Source organism: Acinonyx jubatus, chromosome C2 (assembly GCF_027475565.1).
Source record: "Acinonyx jubatus isolate Ajub_Pintada_27869175 chromosome C2, VMU_Ajub_asm_v1.0, whole genome shotgun sequence".
NCBI lineage: Eukaryota > Metazoa > Chordata > Mammalia > Carnivora > Felidae > Acinonyx > Acinonyx jubatus.
This window is the reverse complement of record NC_069384.1, coordinates 28,282,341-28,304,203: the sequence shown is the minus strand read 5'-3', so window position 1 is coordinate 28,304,203 and position 21,863 is coordinate 28,282,341. Positions and strand designations below refer to the sequence as shown.

Here is a 21,863-nt window from a genome sequence, read left to right as displayed (position 1 = left end):
AATTGTCCACACAGTCACATTCACCTTCTCAGTTGTAGTTTGACAGCAAGGTTGATAAGTTAGATCCAAATCAAATTAGCCTTCAATAAGATGCTTTCAAATTACTATAACAAACTTCCTGGTACCTATAGTGCCTTTTAGAGGACCAGAGGCCTCACTCAAATGGACCAGAAAGCCTGTTGACTAGACCATACTGCATGCAGTCCGCTAAAGTGCTGGAAGCCATGGACAAAAACCAAAAACCAAAAAACCAAAACAAAAACAAACAAAAAATCATCCCTTGCTTTTTCCCCTAGACCATTGTAGAAAAGTGAAGGGTTTTTTTTTAATTTCTAAAAACAGATGAAAATATGCTAGAAAATGTACTTTCTATTTTTTTTTTCAATCAAATTCTAGGATGTCCTGTGGGTTCTGGAACCAATGAGAGCGACCCTGTACCTATAGAGAAATCCAGTAATTGCCCCCAACTCGCATGTGAACTCCCGTATAAAAACTGTCATAGATCTATAGATGGCTGGCCCTGAACTAGGCATTCCCATAACTTGATAAGAGAGCCACAGGAGGGCTCAGCATGACATTAGAGTGGAAATAAGATATGGTCCTCTTCCTACAGTCCTCCTGCAATCTTTCATGACCAATCATCTATTTAGTTAGAAATACTTATTTAGATGTTTAGTCTGAGTGCCATCTTTCTTTATCTCAGCTACATTCTGTCCCTAGCCAGATGTAGAAAAGGGTCATACTCTATGAAGAGTGATAAATAAATTGATTCCATATTCCTAACATCAGTTTATACTGTGAGGTTGTAGGGGGGATGGTGGGTAGAGTATAGTGGGCTTAGATCAGCTTTTCAACATTTGAAATTTTTTTCTTTCAATTCAGTACCATTCGATTCAATTCAATTTCACAGTTATTAGACATTTGATGTGAAAGGTACTCTATAATGCCAATAAAACCAGAGGAAGACAGAAGTAGTTGTCAGTCTGATAAAGAAGTATGTTAAATACAACAATATCACAAGGTAAATCTCTCCCTCTTTCCTTCCTTTTTCCACTTTTCCCCTTCCTTCCTTCTTTCTTTTTCTTTTTTTTTTTCCCCAGCTTCATTGACATTTAATTGACATACAACACTGTGTAAATATAAGGTGTACAACATGATGTTTTGATACATGTATATCGTGTATTTTCTATACATTCACATATATTCGTGAAATGATTACCACAACAGGGTTAATTTAACCTATCCATCATCCCACAGAATTATCAGTTTTTGTGTATGGTGAGAACATTTCTTCCTGACGTACTGTCATCCCAAAGACACATTAACAAATATAAATACTGATTTCCACCTATCATTTCTCCAGCATCTTTCACTCACCAATCAAAGACAACGATGCCCTCATAATAGTAGATGTCATAAAAGCAATCATTCCTTTTGCAGAGACCTAAAGAGCAAGGAAGACTTTCTCAAGGTCACCTTTTACTTTTCCGATGCACACAGTGAAAACACCAGCACCTCTGCTCCTGGTAAGGGCATCTCTCATAACTGCCGTTTTCCTCCACCAACTATAATGCACTACTGGTGATTTTCATCTACTTCTGTATGAAAACATGATAGAATGCACCTCTTCCCTGGGTTATTTCCAGAGCTACTGTATTTATTATATTAATGTTTATCACTTGGATGTCATTTAATGAATGTCGGCGGGGGTGGGGGGGAGGGAGGAGATAGAATGCTCACCGAAAGAAACTGTGCCATTAATTCAAATGGATGGTAAAGACAAGCATGCACAATCACATGGCCATATGGGGGCTGTTTTAGGGCACTGAAGCAGTTAATTTTGTTTTAAAGACACAAGCTTAGATAAAATAGATCTTTCTGACTTTGTTGAGAATTGAAATTATAAAGCATGTAAGGCTTCAGATCAAAATGCCTTATTATTCTCCCCTCCCCACCTTATCTGAGGAGTGTAATGCCCTTACAATGGCCCACTTCTTGAACTCTTTCCAATTTCAGATATTTCCTACCTCTTTTAATACCTCATTGCTTTTGCATCAATTACAGCCTGACCTAAAGCTGCACTGGAAGTGGAAGTGATATATAGTGGAATCCATTTAAATGAATTTCTGATGAAAGAATAAAACTGTTAAAAGAATAAATTTACTGCACACAAATTTATACAAATCCCGTATATGCTGTGAAATCCTCTTAAATGAAAACTTGATGAAAGATTAAAATGTTAAATGAATTAAAATCCACCAGACTGGTGAAATATAATGATGATTTGACCTACTAAATGAATGGCTGAAATGAAGATATAAATTTGAAGTGCTCCAATGTATGTCAATTTTAACTGTGTGGTGAGCCAGCATAACACAAAAATATGGCTCTTGCTATTAAAGGAACACATTCTTTGTTGAACCAGCCATTATTTAGAAACACCTGTGTTCATTCTTTGCATGATGAGAAAAGCAAAATATCCTGGTTCACACACAGGTAACATTATGCATTAACTCTTCCCTCTTTTCTAATCCTTTATCTATATCCTCTATATATAGATATAATCCTGTATCTATATCCTCTTTAGGTTATATTTCAATTTGGACACAGTGCCGTAAGTGTGGATAAGAACTGGGACCTTCCCATGGCCATGTCTTTCCTTCAACAGGGGTCCTTACTAAAACAGCAGTTATATCTTGTTCACTGAATATACATTGGCCAAAAGCTAATATTAGGATGTAAATTTTCAGTGAGACACAGGGAGTTGGCCAAGCAGTTCCTATCAAGAATTACTACTCTATCTAACTCCCAATATAACATTCAAAAAAAATAAAAACTCTGTTATAAAGTTTCTAGCACTTAAAATAAGTTTGCAAACCGGCTTCTGGCCCAGAAGAATTATAGGTTCCAACTCAGTTTAGGGAACAGGTGATACATGTTTTGTTGGTAATAAACTTGAAGCCTTGGTCACTCAAATATCATATCTCTCTAATTAGGCACAACTGGAAGCCTTTGATTATTGCCAGGAAAAACAAAAATGCAATTGCACTATGGAAAACTTCACCCAGCAGTCCTTTGACCTCAGTTCAGATTATGGTATTACAGCCATTTGCAATTAGAAGCCATGGCCAGGAAGAGGTCATTATCCCCACAGGCACCTCTGGTGGTGCCCAAATTTCTGGGCATATGGCCAAATGCATGTGACCATTAATTTAAATGCATCTACTCACCATCAAATGATCTATAATTTGTCTTAAAGGACCAAAAGGGGTGAGGTTTCTATGCTAATTAGGTCTGGCCAATCCTGAACCTGCTTCTAGGGAGAAATAGAACATTGCTTTTAGAAAGCTTTTGAATTTTTCATCAATCCTAGATATTCTTGGGTGAGGAATTGTCCTAACCTTCAGTGGAATTCCTAACAAGGAAGGAATCCAAGGCACGGTTGCAAGTGATCCAGGGTGGTCTGTGGTGGTTACTTGGCATAGCCTAGAATAAATGTCTTGGGTGCTGCAACATCCCTTAAGTTACTGTTGTCTAAAAGGCCAGATGCTTTGCCTTTCGTGGATAATCTTGGTGTCATTTGTCAACTACAGTAGTTGCCACACCAGCTTCCAAATGCCTCAAGAACAAGAAATGAGTCTTGGTTATCTTTGCAATTCTAGGGAAACCCACAGCACCTGATAAATGTTGTGTTGGGGTGCCTGGGTGACTAAGTGGGTGAAGTGCCTGACTCTTGATTGCAGCTCAGGTCATGATCTCACAGTTCATGAGATCCAGCGCCACAATGGGCTCCTCACTGACAGCACGGAGCCAGCTTGGGATTTTCTCTCCCTTTCTCTCTCTCTCTCTTCCCCCCTCTCTCACTCTCTCAAAGTAAATAATTAAGCTTTAAAAAGAATAAATAAATGTTGGATTAAACTAAAATGGTTGAGAGCAACTTTACTGAGGCAGAAGTGAGTAAGACTTGGGGCTCTAGCACCCTCTGGGGGATGCCATAGTTGACTTCCCTTATATTTTTTCATTAGCTTCAGAATATTTATCAAGTGCCTCTTATGGAGAGCTAAATAGTGGGAATAGAATATGTATACTCAGGAGGCTTACTTTCTGTCAGAAATGCTGAAGATTTCTAATTGTTGTAATGATTGCTTATAGAGTAACAATTATTACCAGGACCTGTAGGAGGCACAAAGATACAGTAGTAAATAAGGTATAGCTCCATTTAAAGGAGCACTGATGGGGAAACACGCAGCTACAACTGAATATGGGAAGTGCTCCAAAAGGATTAAGTACAGAATGGAAGAGAGTAAATATTATCTAAACTGAAATCTGAAGGATGAATCAAAGTAGGCAAAAAAGGCGTAAAAATAGAAGAGGAGCTATACCTTCCAGCTGACCTTATTTTGTGGATCCATGTTCTTCACGTTTTTCGTTAACACACAGATATTTTCATCTTTCAAATAAATAATAAGAATATTTAGCTCTACCAACTGTTTGACTCTTTTTGAATAGCAGATGAGTGTCCACAGCTTATTTTCTTATGAATATTTTTTGCATATGTCTACCAAGTAGGTCAGGTATTAGTGTGTACAATTAAATACTTATCAGGATTACTATCATCAGTAATGTCATGGTAGGACTTAAAGACTTCCAGTATTTATTGGTGTCAGAGTGAAAAAGAATTCTTACATCATGAAGTTAAATAAAGTATAGTGAAAGTGTATTAAACTGCCATGGATAAAAACGTCTATTTATATTCTTTAAGTTGTACCTAAAATATGCATAAAAACTCATTATTTTTTAGAGATATTTATCAAAAATGGGGATTAATCTTCACTCAGTTTTAATTTGAAATCTGAAGATGAATTGGGATTATAGAACATGATTTAAATAAAAATAATATATATCCACATGAAAAAATATATATAACTATATAAATATTTAATATATGTATACATTAAAATGCATTTTATTTTAATATAAAAGATAAAAATATATAAAAATAATAAAACATTAAAAATTATATATGTGTGTGTGTATATATATGTGTGTGTGTGTGTGTGTGTGTGTGTGTGTGTTTATATATGTATACACACACACATGAAGTGGCACTAAAAGCATTATGAAGGCCAACAAGTAAAATCTAAACAGTTATTTTTGAACATTTCAAAGACTTCTTTTTCTCAAGTCATCTTTTGATTTCTAATTTAAATATATTAATTATTAAAAAGTATGCACATCTCAAATTTCACATTACCAATCAAACTCTCAAAAATTCCATTTTGCACTCACATAATTCTTTCTAGACTGAGATTTGGTATAAAGTGAAGTACAAAGGTTTATGAATATCTGGTCACCTGATGGTGACTTACATTTGTCAGTTTATATGAGCTCTCTGATGATCCACCTTGGAACCATTCACTGAAAACTTGCTGGAAAGCAGAGTTTCTGGGGGAATAAATCTCTGATCATCAGAATCTTTGACAGTTTGGATTTATGAAATGCATAATCCTGGACCCATGCCAGGTCTACTGGATCAGAACTGTGGGAATGCTTGGGAGAGTGAGATTTAGCAACGACACAATTAACAAAAGTAACTTTAATGCACAGTTCGGTTTTTAAAATGGTGAAACATGATAGAAGGTAAGTCTCCAAATTATGAAACCTTGAAGTGGAGCCCAAAACTCAAATTCCCTCTTGACTAAGATTATGACTGAGAATAACAGAAAGATTGGAAAGAAAAATAAATCCTTGGTAGTATCTAAAGAGATTGTAGGTGATCACAATCATGATAAGAAGGAAAGATTTTTTTTCAAACTAAAATCTCCCTAAAAGATGGAGCTCCCTAAAAGCAGCTCCTTAAAAGATGGAGTCAACAGCCATGAGAAGTCATCAGGGAAACTTAGTGAGAAAAGGGGGCTCTGGCAGGGATTAATCAATCATTCAAGCTCTAGGCCAGGAACAGCATTGGCCCTCAACAAATTTTTGTTGGATGAATGGATAGATGGAAATTCTGGGTCTCATTTGTAGTGTGTCAGTGTATTAAGAACTACAAATGTGGAGATTCTAAGAGAATGGAACTTTATGTATTTTGATCACAAAGATATTCTACAAATATAGTTGTGATTTACTGTTAGAATGCTTGCAAGTGTGATATGCTAGACTATCTCCTAGGGCGTTTTTCTGAATACCTACAGGAGACACAGTAATATGGATGCTTTGTGCCAAGGCCAATCTAAAGCAAGATTTCCAAGTATAAATAAACACTAGTGATTAATTTGTGCTTTACTTGATAGTAAATATTGACAGAATTATCAGATAGGCATCATTGCATCCGAAGCTTCATCTAGAACTTGGTATGCAAGTCAAGAGTATTATTTCAGTTTGGAGATTGAAAACAGGTAACATAATTTTCCTTGGCAACATATTAAAATTGAAAAGTTCTTGGAGAACTTTTGGAGAACAAGATGCTAATTTTACCACTAATTCATTGTACAAATTTGGACAAGTTATTATATACCTATTAGTAAAACAAGAAAATTATACTATTATTCTAAACGGTTAGGGCAGTTGTAATCGGTAACATGCTGGTAAATAGTTAACAACTAGATCTCTAAAGGAGGGGGAAAAAACCCTAATTCATATTAGCATTCTCTAATTTACATGAAGTAAAGACTCTCTTTGCAGTCAATTTAAAGCTGTCAATATGATATCACTAAATGCAGAGTTGGGTAGAGAAGCATACAAGTGGGTAGGAGGTAATATTCTATGGTAACATAATAATACTTTATGTAACTACTCCCTAATCTGGAAATTTTCTTTGTTTCTCTTTTTTGCTCTTCATTTATCTTTAGATTCCCTGAAGTGAAATTTCCGAGTCAAAGAATGTACGTATGTGAACATTTCTAAGGCTCTTGATGAAGATGCCAAATGATGTAAAAACAAAACAAAACAAAACAAACTTTAATTTATAATAATAATTTATTTAATAATAATATAAATTCTACCATACTATTGCCAAGATAGAGTATTATTATTTTTAAAACAGCTTTCTTAATTTGGTAGCCTTTTTTCTATAGTTTTTAATTGAATAAACTTTTAAGTATACTAGCTAACAATTTGTATTTCTTTCTCTGAAAAATGTTCATAAACTTTGTCATTTGTCTACTATAATTCTTAATGTATTTTTCTTCTTTAATGTTCACTTATTTATTTGAGAGAGAGAGAGTGCATGCACGTGAGTGGGGAAGGGGCAGAGAGAGAGAAGGAGAGAGAAAATTTCAAGCAGACTTCATGCTGTCAGGGCAGAGCCCAATGCAGGACTCAATCCCATGAACTACAAGATCACCACCTGAGCCAAGATCAAGAGTCAGACGCTCAACTAACTGAGCCACCCAGGCACCCCTTACTGGATTTTTCTAATTAATTTTATAAGTTGAGCTTATAACCCTTTGTTAGCATGTTGCAAAAACGTGATTATAAAATTGTTTAATGTCCAAAAGTACATCTTTTATGATTAAATCTGTATTTTTCCCATTCCTTCACAAACTTTTCTGGTTTTCATTTTACATTTAAATATTTAAACATCTGAATTTACTTTGCCCTATAGTATGAGGAAAGATCTACAATGTTTTTATTTTCCCCTCAAAAATTTAGTCAATTTCTCCCTATCTCTTTTTCAAAATCTCTCTCTCCTCTCATCTTAATGTGTGATGCCATCTTCATCAATGTTAAATTTAGTATATGTAGTGATCAGTTTGCCCATTTAGCTTTTTCTATTGATCTATCTGCCCACCCTCATGGTAGTACCTTTCTATTATAATATATGCCCCATTATAATTAATTTCAATATCTAGTAGGTAATTCTCTGTTGTTTTCTTAAATCTTTATAAGTTATTTCTTCCAGATAACTTTATAATGGTTTAGTCTGTTAAAAAAAAAAAAAGCCCAGTGAGCTATTTATACCTATTATATTAAACACATATAGCATTTGTATCTTTGCAGTGTAACTATTTAAGTCTTATTTTTATATTTCCTGGTAAATCTGGTGGTTTTCTTTATGTATCTTATTGAAGTTATTAGTAGATATGTAACACTTTTCATGCTACTATACGCAAAATCTTTTTTCAATCTATTTTCATGTAGCTGTGTTATATATTTCACTACTGATAAGTAGAAAAGCCATTGATTTTATATAAATGTCACTTAAACTTATTCACAACATATAAATATATATGTGTGTGTGTGCGTGTGTGTGTGTGTGTATGTATGTATGTATGTATGTATTTAGAGAGAGTGAGCAAGGGAGGGGCAGAGGGAAGGAGAGAGAGAATCCTAAGCAGGCTCCACATCATCAGCTCAGAGCCCCACATGGGGCTCAATCCCACAAACCATGAGATCATAACATGAGCTGAAATCAAGAGTCAAATGCTTAACTGACCAAGCCACCTACATGCCCCATATTCACAATACATTTTTTAAAAATTAATCTTGAAGAGTTATATTTATACCATTACATGAATGATGATGTGTTTTCAGTTTTACATCGTACTGTGTTGACCAGGAATTTAAAAACAATAATAATGGTGAACATTCTTGCCTGCTTACTTGATTTATTTTTTCTTGTCTTTCCTTTTTTTTTAATCTGGAGAAAGTTGCCTATTACATGCAGTAAGAAAATTCATCTATACTTGCATATTTGCACCAAGTGTTTTGTTAGCTCTCTGTTTGAGATACATATTCTTTAAAGCATATTTCTATTTCTAATATTTTAGAAGTATTTTTGTTCTTGTATTTTTAATTATTTACTTCTAATTCATTAATTAAATTATGTATTAAATTTTACCAGGTAGATTTTTGGCATCTATTGATAAGTTTTGGAAAATAGTAAATAAAGAGAAAGGATTATTTATCGTCTCTCCTACATGAACTATACCACTGGATAATCAAATAAAAGACCAGAAGACATTTCTCTGTATAGAAATATTCTAGCTAATAAATAAGAAATGAACAAGAAAGTAGAATTTCATAATTTTTCAAATTCTAACAAACTAATGGAACAAGACACTGACCTCCAATTACAGGACGTGCAGAAGACCAAGGAATGTATTAAATTGTAGCACAGGGTAACAATCAGGCAGATACATACTCTGGAAAACTCTATAGGCAAATTTATTTTAAACAAATAAACCATAAGAAGAAAAAGATAGGGAAGGAGATCATACATTTAAAAGATATTGAGGGGCACCTGATTGGCTCAGTCGGTTGAGCCTCCGACTTCGGCTCAGGTCATGATCTCACCGTCTGTGAGTTCGAGCGCCGAGTGGGGCTCTGTGCTGACAGGTTGGAGCCTGGAGCCTGCTTCAGATTCTTTGTCTCCCTCTCTCTCTCTCTGACCCTACTCCGTTCATACTCTGTCTGTCTCTGTCTCAAAAATAAATAAATGTTAAAAAATAAATAAATAAAAATAAATAAAAGATATTGAGACAACTCATCAAATTGTACACTTAAAGTAGGTGCGATTTATTGCACAGAGAATACACATCAATAAAATAGTTTCAAAAAAGAGAGACTTAACATATATATATCAAAACATCTCAAAGTATGAATCTTATTTGTGTCCTGGGTTTATTTATTTATTTTTATTTTATTTTTTTGTATTTATTTTATTTTTTTAATTTACTTTTGAGAGAGAGAGCAAGCACAAGTGGGGGAGAGAGAGAAGGAGACACAGAATCTGAAGCAGGCCCCAGCCTCCAAGCTGTCAGCACAGAGCCTGACATGGGGTTTGAACTCACAGACCGTGAGGTCATGACTTGAGCTGAAGTCAGATGCTTAACCGACTGAGCCTCCCAGGCGCCCCTGTCCTGGATTTTTAAGTTACAGCAGCAGCAACAACAACAACAACAACAACAACAACAGATAAAAGTCATTTGTAAATAAATCTCATCAGAAATTTGAACACTGGACATTTTGATTATATTAAGAAATTATTAATTTTAGGTGAGATTTTAGTATTGTGGTTATGTTAAATGATTCCTTATAATTAAAGGGACATAATAAATACTTATGGATAAGATAATATGGTCTCTGGAATTCACTTCAGAATAACAGGACAGAGGAAACCGGAAGAAAGTGTAGAAAGAACAGGACTGACTTTAGCTTGATATTATTGGGGTTAAGTGATGAAACTTTTTTTCCTATCCTATCTATTTTTGTATATGATTGTGAATCTCCATGTTAAATGCTACATGTTAAGAGAGGGTATAATCACAACTTTCATAGACTATAAAATGAATATATGTCAAAGACTGTAATTTATTATTTAATGAGGAAACCAAAAAGATGTTATAATTAGTTCAAAGGGGATTTCAAAGAACTAAACCTTTATAAGTGGTAATGGTGAAATGAATTTACAAAATTGGCTTATTCCATGAAGATTGTTGTGGTACTGCTGGGAAATCCATTGTATTTCCATGGGATAAAATGCACTTAGATGTCTATATTCAAGAATCCTCTGCTTTGTATCAGTTACCTGCAATTTACAGAGTTGTTCCAAAGCTTAAAGGCAATGAATGCTGCAGAAATGCCATAAAAATCAAATAACCAGGCAACACTTAGTTTTCAAGAAGATACTCGGTAATCTTTCCAGCCCATTTCGGACTTGTCACATTATGGTAGACAGAATAATGGCCCCTAAATGTCCATGTCCTAATCCCCAGAGCCAATGAATATGCTACTTGTACATGGTCAAAGAGATCATACAGATGTGTTTACATTGAGGATCCTGAGGCTGGAAGATTATCCTGGATTATCCAGACAGGCCCAATGTAATCACAAGGATCTTTATAAGAAAAGACAGGGTTAGGAGAATTGGAATCAGAGAAGAGGTGATGATAGAAGCAGAGGTTGAGCTGGTATAACTGCTGGCTTTGAAAATGGAGGAAGGAGGCCATGAGCCAAGGAGCTCAGGCAGCCTCCGGGAAAAAAAAAAAAAAGACAAGGAAACAGATTATTCCCTAGGGCCTCAGTGGAAATGCAGGCTTGTTTACATTTTCATCTTAGCCTACTGGGACCCATTTCTGACTTCTGACCTCATAACTATATAATGTGATAATAAATATGTTGTCACTAAATTCATGATACATTTTTTACAGCAGCAGCAAGACATTAATACAGTCTCTAGTCACCCTCCATTTTAAGATCATAATTATCTCAAAGAAGGATTATCCTTCATCACACAAAAAATGGTGATCCCATTATGTTTGGCCTGATTATTTACACAGGCGCAACAAGAGTGTTAATAAATCTCTTTGAGCTTATTTTGCCAACCTAGAACTGTACAATATCAAGCAACCACCAAGGCTTTAAACTTAACTTCTGTCTGAAAGTTTTCATACGGAATCTCTGGTCTGACCTTTATGAACATCTCATTTATTCTTCTAAGACTGGAGAATCAAACCCAAGAAAATATCTACTCCAGATTTCATCTCCAGTACCTTATAAATTTAAATGGATTCCTCTGTTCTAAGGGTCCCCAAATTTTTCAGAGCCCATGCTGCAAGGAAGTGACCATCTTACTACCTGTAGGACTGGAATTCTGAGAGTCAATATTCCTGAGGATGCATTCTAGCCATTGGCTCCATATGTAAAATCAACTTTAGTTCTTTAAGGGTGACTTGTCATGTTTGATTAAAAGTGTATTATTTTCAAAAGTGACATTTCAAGCAAGGCATTGGTTGTATAATTGTTTTGTCCAATTATAATCATGGAAAATGGAGGACAGATTTTTACTGAACCTATACACATAACTATACACATAACTATCATATCACCAAAAGTAAAGACTAAGTGCTTTGGAATTCCAGAAAGTCTGAGAGAATCAGCTATTACTTACAATTTTTCATTTTAGTTTACAAAAGCAGCATTTACTAAATTACTGTGGGGCATAAATAGCTTTTAAAAAGATAGGACTCCCTCATCTATCCAGAAAACAGAAAAATACAATATTACAAAAATTTACTGTCATAAAAATTTCATCATCAATTCATTCAGACCTATTTAATTAATTCTTGATCTCCTTGATCTCACATTACCAGTGTCATTAAGCCATCTACTTTCAATGAAAAGCAGTCATGAAAATCTAGACCCATCTACAGGTATAGTCTGAGAGCAAACTTTTTCTGTAAAATCTCAGATAGTAAATATTTTAAGGTCTGCAAGCCAGATGTTCTCTATTACAACTATTCAATTCCATCACCGTAGCAAAAAAATTAGCCAGAGACAATACACATAAATAAGTGTATGTGACCATGTTTCGATAAAATTTTATTTACAGAAACAGACAATGGATATATTTGTCCAGCAGGCCATAATTTGCTGACCCTTACTCTGAGCAATGTAAGATCAGCCCAGATACATCAACAGTTTGAAGTACAGTCCTTTTTCTTGAGGCTCTGAAACTCTCCTTTGTTGGACACAAACTTTTTCCTGTAGCTTACAGCTGAGCCTCCATACAAGCAAGCGTCAGAGTAAAACAAATACTATCTGTAGATGACAGAGAACTAATTACTGGGGTTAATTTATTACAATTTTCAAATGTGAAAATTGGATGAGGTTTCTGATAGGAATAATGCAATTAACAGCAGTATGACTATTTCTATGACATCAAAACCAAAGATGACAAAGTCTTCCAAAATATAAGTCTCTAAGAGTAATGATTAAGTCTGTTTTCAAAGATGTCATTAAATGCTATATCTGATATAAACAAATAGAATAGTTTTAAGGGAAAAAAAGATATAGCAACAATATTTCTGAGAAATAATATTTCATATATGAAGAATATAGCAAGAATATCAAGAAGAGAGATTCAGCAAGTCAGTAGTAGGGTCTAAACATGTGTAAAATTTCTTGGCTAAGTGTGATGTTCATCTCCACTTGAGAACCACTGGCCTAGAAGATGCTAGCTTTTGTTCAGTGTGGGATTTGATTTCACCCTACCTGAAAGCTACTGAGATATCCTGTTACCTTCTTATGGATTCTGACAGAAGATATGAGACTCTTTGGTCAGAGACAAAGGACTTTATTCCTCATATCACAACAAGCATATGAACATAAAATTGCATAAGATCCCCAGATCCCACTGGGGTGACAGAGAAAGCCCAGATGGATGCTGTGCAGGCAGAGGGTTTATGTTACGATCTGAAGAACACTGAGTTTGGGGAAATCCATTGCTTCTATAGAAAGCAGTAAGCAAGCCTTAATTTTTGTCTCAGAAAGAAATATTACTTCTTTCTTAAAGTGAATCATGAGAACACGGCCCTGAGAAGTGGCAGGGTGAAAGGGCAGTCAGGGCCTTGAAATTTTTGCATTCCCAGCAAGACACACAAGGGCATAAGAAACCTTGGGACAACTGTCTTTTTCAACAGACTCAAATGAAAAAAGTAAAGCTGTGGCAAAGTAAAAACTGAAAAGTGACAGATAATGCTATAGTTGGTGCTTCACATCATCACATAAAACAGTCTAGGACTCTGACAATTATACAAAATCTGACAGACTATTTCATAAGAAATTTGATCAGAGTTTCATGAGAGGTTAAAATATATTATGGAAAGCAAAACACTGACAGACAAGGGACTTCAAATGAAGCATATGATTTCTGAAATATTTGCAAACTTAACCTAGGGAAGACTGAATGTCTCTTCTAATTTGACAGCTTTTGCTCCACAACTCTTATAACAGGGTAGCAAAAAGATCTAAATAGCTCTAGCATCTTTTTTTTATAAGCAAAAGAACAAATCTTTGTGATTTTTCAGGAACCCTCTGGGAAATCCCAAAGATAGTTTGGGAGTACAAGATATGCTGAAAATTTTATTTTATTTTTTCTACATTTAGGACCTGAATTTGGAAGGTGAAATGTTTAGGAGGAAATCTGGGGCACTCTCTTGGTTACCTGTTTAAGTACAGGAACAATAAAACATTTAAAAATAAACATGGAAAGTAGGATGCTTCTAGAAACCTTAGCTCTTTCGTAAGTGAGGAACCTTCGTTCATTCTTTTTTCATTTTGCATAATAAAGAAATATGTCCTTGAAAGTAAGTCAAATAAGTCAATGAAAAGCACAGAAAATTATTTTTGGTAAAATACAGAGTCTCTGCTAATCTATATAGACTACACAGAAGGTAAAGAATAACATTCCGGGGTGCCTGGGTGCCCCAGCTCATGAAGTGTCCAGCTCTTGGTTTTGGCTCAGGTCATGACCTCACGGTGCATGAGACCCAACCCCTCATCAGGATCTTCCCTGACAGGACCTGCTTGGGATTCTCTCTCTCCCTCTGTCTTTTCCCCTCCCTCGCTCACACTCACTCTCTCTCTCAAAATCAATAAACTTTAAAAAGTTTAAGAATAACCTTTCATATTGCAGGTGAAGACAATCAGTAAACCAAGGCAGCAAACTCACTGAGTAGGCTCTGCTAACACTACAACATATTTCGTAGCTTAAAAAAAATTTTTTTTAATGGTTATATTTATTTTTGAGACAGAGAGAGACAGAGCATCAGTGGGGAAGGGCAGAGAGAGAGGGAGACACAGAATCTGAAGCAGGTTCCAGTCTCTGAGCTGTCAGCACAGAGCCAGACGCAGGGCTCGATCTCCTCGACCGGGAGATCGTGACCTGAGCCGAAGTCAGAAGCTCAACCAACTGTGCCACCCAGGCGCCCCTATTTCATAGCTTTTTTAAAAAAAAATAATATTTATTTATTTTTGAGAGAGAGAGAGAGACAGAGACAGAGTGCAAGCTGGGGAGGGCCAGAGACAGAGGGAGACACAGAATCCAAATCAGGCTCCAGGTTCTGAGCTGTCAGCACGGAGCCTGATGCGGGGCTGGAGCCCACGGACTGTGAGATCATGACCTGAGCCAAAATTGGATGCTTAACCAACTGAGCAACCCAGGTGCCCCTCATAGCTTTTTTAAGATGCAGTATTATAAACCAAAGCCAAAAAAAATTCACTTTTCAAATTTCAACCTTTATGTTTGTTCATATTATGGAGCAAACTCATGTTTTAACGTGGACATATCTCAGAATGTTTGTGAGGTAATAACTTGTTTCATAGTAGATACTATTTACATTCATATACAATGCATTCATCTTTGTGATCTTAACATGGATCAATAAGCATTTTTTTTTAATTTCTGTTTCAATTCCTCACATGGTTAAGATTGTTATTTATAATTCACATAAGCTGAAACTCCTTGGGATCTTCAATGAATCTCAAGAGTATAAGGGTGAAATGGGTTCAGGAACTGAAAAATAAACAAACAAACAAACAAACCCTGAAAACTGCTACTTTAAAACAAAAACACTCTTTTCCTCTAAAGTACAAACAGATGCATTTCTCTGTTATCATTCCCAGTGTAGTTTCAATCACTCATATTAATTAACCTCTTCAATAAATAATCACAGAGAAAACTGGGGTGGGAAGTGGCTCATTAATAACTGTCTGTCATATGCAAGCATTTTAGTGGATGAGTAAAGCACATGGGCACACATCACACAACTTTCTAATGTCATACAAGTATTTTAGATACTTTCTCAAAGTGGCAAAAGTAAACACATGCATTAATGCACCAGTGACTTCTCAATAGCACATACAAATGAGAATAAAGTACATGAACTTAAATATGGTTAGTAACCAGCACCTGTATTACTTAGAAATTTTCGAGGTCTCCAATGATTAACCATCAATTTAATATCAATTCAAGATAAGTTAACTACAGATATTGGAAATTTTCTTCAAGCAGACACACTATAAAACATAATTACTGTCAAAATAAACTTTTGTCACAAACATTACTCCTGGTGAATACAAATTTACTTGTTTCATAATCTTAAACTTTATATGATAGTAATGCTGTTTTATTTGATCAGTAAACCTGTATCAGCATAGAAAACACAAACCTAAAAGACAAACATGCTTATATTTTACTTAACATTGATAACTCAGAGAAGACATAGCTCTTTTTATTAAGCCAAAATTATTGATCTAGTCTCACTTACAAAAGATTAACCTTTATTACATAAACCTGAATTCTTAAAATATTTCTAACTTAGTTTCTGTAAGAATTTCTTTTCAGTTTCTATAAGAATTTTTAAAGTCAAGTACATTTAAAGTATTAGAAGTTTAAAATTTATTATTTTTCTAAAATTTTAGTAGTGCTCAATTTTTGTGCTGATAATCAGAGCAAAACTCCTTTGAGAGACTTCACAATCTAATTTATTAAATATCCTCTAGGAAGATATTTTACACCAAAACAAGAAGTAAAAACCTTTCTGAATCAAAGAAATATAGACATACAGGCTCATAAAGTGCTTAGTTTCAGATTTAAAACTTTAGCTACAAGTCAGCTGTAAAGAGAGAAACACAACCTTAATAGTCCAGATATTAAAATTATACTTCTCCTCAGTGCACAAAATTCTGCAGTAATTTAAGCTGAAAAATAAATAAATCAACAAATACAAAGAACAACAAACCAGATTCTCTCTCTCTCACTCAACTACAGAGATCAAAAACAGACCATTAAACCAAATTTCCAGTAACTGCTGCCACCAGTGGTTCATAACTCACGTCAGTCGTGTACAATCCAGAAACAAAAAACAAAACACAAAATCACTGGAAAGGAAAAAAATTTTCCAGAAAAAGAGAATGAATTATAGTTCTATTGCCACTTGGGATTCAACCACTGGGAGTTGAGCAAGAGGTTTTGGGATTAGGCAATGATATTACCAGACTACGGCAGGTGAATTCCCTGGGCATCTTGACGGGACCTCCAAAACTGTTAAAGGGTGATTTTAAAAAGAGGACATATTCATGACTCCCATACAAATATAAAATGAACACATCAAAGATTTTATTTAATCCATCAATTAATGAGGCAATCCATAGGATACTATAAATGGATCAAAAGAGTAATCAAAGAACCACACATATAAAGACAATAATACTGAAATACAGTTATAAATAGATACAAAACTGACTTATTCTGTGGGAGGGATCGATGTCATGCACCAGGGAGGGCAATCTTCTTTTCACTATGCAAAATTCTTTTGTATGTCTATGGACAAGAATCATTTGCATTGTTATTAGTTATCTGCAACTGAAAGAGTTATAAAGTAGCTCAAAGACAACAAAAGAAATAGAGAATCCATGGAACCATAGAATGGAATAACCCAGAAGGATGTGCTTAAACAATCTTTTTGGCCCATTTTAAATTTTATGATTTCTTCCTATAACTGTCAGAAAGTTTTAAAACTATCATTCATTTCTAATGATTTATTGTATTTTAGAGGCCAAAGTGATCTAGAAACTACAAAAAATTATTTACAAAGGATTGATCTGAATGATAAGAAACTGTAGGATTTCTGAGAAACAGAAATCAAAACTCAAGTGAGTCATAAAGTCTCCTTTTTGTAAGTGAAATCCATTGTCTGTTCCTCTTAAACTGCATTGTTTCGATTCAGTTGTAGGAATATCCAATTAAAGTTCTATTAACTAAAGAAATCTAAAACCTAGTAGATCATATAACTTATCTAAAACAAAAAATGTAATTTTAATGAAACTTATTTGCTTACAATATTGTGATAGAAATGCTAGTTGCTTGAACAAACACCCACATTTTATTGTTGACAATATAAAGTTTTATTTCTTGAGCATAGAAAGTTCTTATGCATTCGGCAGCTTTCATGGCTGCCTCTTCTTCAGGCGAGAACTCATGGATCTGAGTTCCTTCCATTATGTGGTTTTGCCATTTTGGAGTCTTTCACTTCCAGACAGAGCAAACAAATGAAGGATCTCACAGCAGATTTTAGGTGCTAAGTCTGGAGTTGACTTTCAATACTTACATGCACATCGTCTTTGTCTAAACTAGGCGCATGGCCCTAACTCAACTGCAAAGAATGCTGAGCGATGTGTTCATGGTGTGTGTATAGAAAACGGAACAGATTTCTGAGTAGCTAGCCATTTCCATAATCATGATGACTGATTTAATTAATTTTCAGTCAAAAATAATTTCTTGTGAACCATGAAAACCGCTTTCCCTTTTTTGAGTTCTTTTAATTTGTTATCTCTCTTAATTTATAGTCAATGGAAAATTGCCCAACTCCTTGACTCCTTGTCACTCTGAAGACCCAACCTGGAAGACTGTTAACAGAGCAAAAGCTATATCACATTCCGAAGAGGACAATCACATGGAAATAAATGAGCAATGGAGCCAACAGGGGTATCAACATGTTTTTCAATGCTTCATGCATCATCAGCTGTTTATTTCAATATTTTGTATGTCATCAGCACTTTGTCTGACAGCTCCATTTGTTCACTTTTCATACTCCTTTTGAGTAAACAGCACATGTAATAGTTCCATTTTAGAACAGCACATTAATCTTCCCTTGTTAAGGAATGACTTGTCCTCACACTTATCATCACACCTCTCCTGTGATATGACATCATCTCCTCATTCGCTGAGATAAATGCCAAACAACAAAAAGTCACACAGACATTTGAATTTCTACATTTGTCTATTTGATTTGCAACACAACTCAGAAATATGGGGAAGGGGGGAAACTAGTCATCGGTGAAGCTATTTTTTTTATTGGCACATTTGTATTCTCCGCACAGTCTGTACCCAGTATTGAGAGACTCTAACAGATCTAAGCCAATTGGGTGGATTTCCCAGTAGGTTAAATCAAGCCATGCCAGAAAAGCAAAGCATACACCCATGTAGAGCACAGCAGAGTGGCAGCAAGTGTTCTTTGCCCTTCAGCATCCACAGGGGGCCTGTCTTGTGGAGCACTGAGTAATAACAGCCACAAGCCAATTGCTGTCTTTAAAGCAATTCTGGAAGTGTTCCTTATAGAAAATGAGCCATGCAAGTAGTGATTTATTTATAAATAACTCAAATATAAATACAAGTTAAGTCCCGTCTAGAAGGTAATGCAGACAGACTGCAAAATAGCAGTGTTTGTGTGCTGAGAAATGGCATTCAGTAGCCATGTTTCACCGCAAGTTAAGTCCTATCATTAAATTCCTAATCAAATTCTCTTTGGACCTTTAATTTACTATAAAGCTCTGAAAAAATTCACCTCAACGCTAGCTCTCACTCTTTCTGTTTGTGATTTCAGCTTGAAATTTGACCACTGGAAAATACAGGGGAGGGTCGCTGAGTTTGGGGTTATAACACCTCACTATGAAAGACATTGAAACTGAAAAACACAGTTAGCTAAATGAGATGAACAGCTTTCCATATGAGATGGTAATATAATGATAACTTATAATTTGAAATAAAAATTATATAGTGTATTTACTGATTACCTTTCATCTATAATAAATTATGGGGTATAAGGACTTAAAAGAGTAGAAAGTTAGAAAAAAACTAAATATCCACGAATAAAGGAATGAATAAATTGTGGTGTGTTCAAACAATAAAATACTATATAACAGAAAAGGAATAAAATACAGCTATACCTATCAGTGTGAAGGATTTTCATGAACATAAATATTAAGGGAAAAAGGCAAGTTAACAAAGAACACATTGGTATGAGATTAGTTATATAAGCTCTTAAAACACACAAGAAAATATTATTACATATTGCCTAGGGGCATATGTAGTTGATGTGTTGGAAATGCACTGTAAGGTAAACAGCTTACCTTACAGTGGCTTCTTGAAGAGGCAAAAAAGAAGTAGGACATGATCAGAGAGAAAAACACAGAGGACTTCAAATATACAGATAATATTTCACTTACTTAAGCTGTGTGGTGGCTACATGCATTCGCTTTATCTTCCTTTATACTTTTTTCTGTGTATGTAAATGTTTGCGAAATAAAATTTAATAAAAAAGTGCAGTGATCCTTGACTTTACAAACTTAGGACTCTAGTGTGATAAGAAATACATATTTGGTCTTTGTCCCCAGTTGCTGATACATATTTTCTAAAACCTTTGGAATGTCCTGAGTGATAGGGATAACAGGAATATTTTTTGTAATTCATAAAAAAAATCTCCTTTCAAGCACATCTGAGTTTATCCTAAGAAGGTGACTCTGTGTATGTCCCTACACAGCTTCAGGATGGGGGATGGTTGCCAGAAATATCAAGCATGTGATTAGAGACCTGAAACTTTCAGTCCCACCCATGGACCTAGAGATTGAGTTCATCACCTATGGCCAATGATTCAGCCAATCACACCTACATAATGGAACCTTTAAAAAAACCTGTAAACCTTTAAATACGTGTAAACAATGGGGTTCAAAAAGCTTCCAGGTTGGTGAACACATTAAAGTGCTAGGAGGGTGGTATACATGGAGGGGACGTGGAAGTTGTATATCTTTTCTCCTATACCTTGCCCTATATATCCCATTTGGTTGTTGCTGAGTTCTAGCTTATGTAATAAACTAATGAGGGTATTTTTTTTTCCTGTGTTCTGTGAGCCCTTCTAGCAAATTATCAAACCTGAAGAGGGAGTTGTGAGAATCCCCTGAATTTATAACTGGTTGGTCAGCAGTACAGAAGGAAACCTGAGACTTACCATGGGCATCTGAAATGGGATAATCTTGTGGGCCTGAGCCCTTGACTTATAAGATATGTGCCAACTCCAAGTACTTAGTGACAGAACTGGATTGAATTGTAGGATATTCAAGTCATATAGAGAAAATTAGAGAATTGGTTATTGGATGGAAGGAAAACACCACATATTTGGTTTCAGAGGTTTAGTGAGTAGAAACATGATCAGATCTAGCTATGGAGAAAAGGCATTTGCACATAAAAAAGTAGATGGCAATACAAAATTACAAATGTATATACTCCAAATGAATCCTACCAATAATATTTCTGGAGTCTTTGGAAAATATTTCATGGAGAATATAAATGATCATATTATCAAAGAGAAAGATGAAGTAGGTAGAGGACTAAGAAGAATGAGATCCATGTCTATAAAATCATAATGTTTATCCTCCCACTTAAATGTCACCTCCATGAGGGTAGGATCATCTGTTGTATTCAGTACTGAATCCCCAGGCCCTGGCATATCACAGGTAATCTCTATCTATAATGACTTTGATAGGTGGAACACTGGCATTCTCTAACACCCAGGATACTAGACATAGCACACAGACATACTGACAGGTTGGTAATATACTTTACACAGTGGTTATCAACTTCATAAAACTCTTTTCTCCAGAGGAAACAAACTATATATACTTGGGGGTTAACATTTGCAGCTGATAGATCAACAAATTAGGAAGAGAACTTAATTCTATTTTATTAAGAACAGAATAGAGACCCCCTAAATAAATCCACATTTATATGATTAATTAACCTATGACAAAGGAGGCAAAAATATACAATAAGGAAAACACAGTCTTTTCAACCAATGGTGCTGATAAAACTGGATAGTTATATGTAAAATAATGAAACTGGACTATTTTCTTACACCATATATAAAAATTAACTCAAAGTAGATTCAAGACTTAAACATGAGACCTGAAACCATAAAAAATTCTAAAAGAGAACACCAGGCAGTAATTTCTGACATCAGCCATAGCAACTGTTTCTAGATACGTCTTCTAAAACAAAGGAAACAAAGGTAAAAATAAACTATTGGGACTACACAAAAAAAATAAAAAGATTTTGCACGGCAAAAGAAACCATCAAGAAAACAAAAAGACAACCTACTGAGGATGCCTGGTTGGCCCAGCTGGTAGAGCATGGGACTCTTGATCTCAGGGTCATGAGTTTGAACTACATCAGGCATGGAGTCTACTTAAAAAAAAAAAAAAAGACAACCTACTGTATGGAAGAAGATATTTTCAAATGATACATT

At 35.1% G+C, this 21,863-nt stretch overlaps 1 long non-coding RNA gene across 1 annotated transcript in view; it reads right to left on the bottom strand.

The window, feature by feature from the left end:
- Window positions 1-21,502, bottom strand: part of LOC106974554 (uncharacterized) — a 54,555-nt gene extending 33,053 nt beyond the window's left edge. The window contains exon 1 of the long non-coding RNA XR_008297586.1: window positions 9,245-21,502. This is a non-coding gene — a long non-coding RNA (uncharacterized LOC106974554). The remainder of the gene's footprint in view (window positions 1-9,244) is intronic.
- Between the last annotated feature and the right edge of the window lie 361 nt (window positions 21,503-21,863).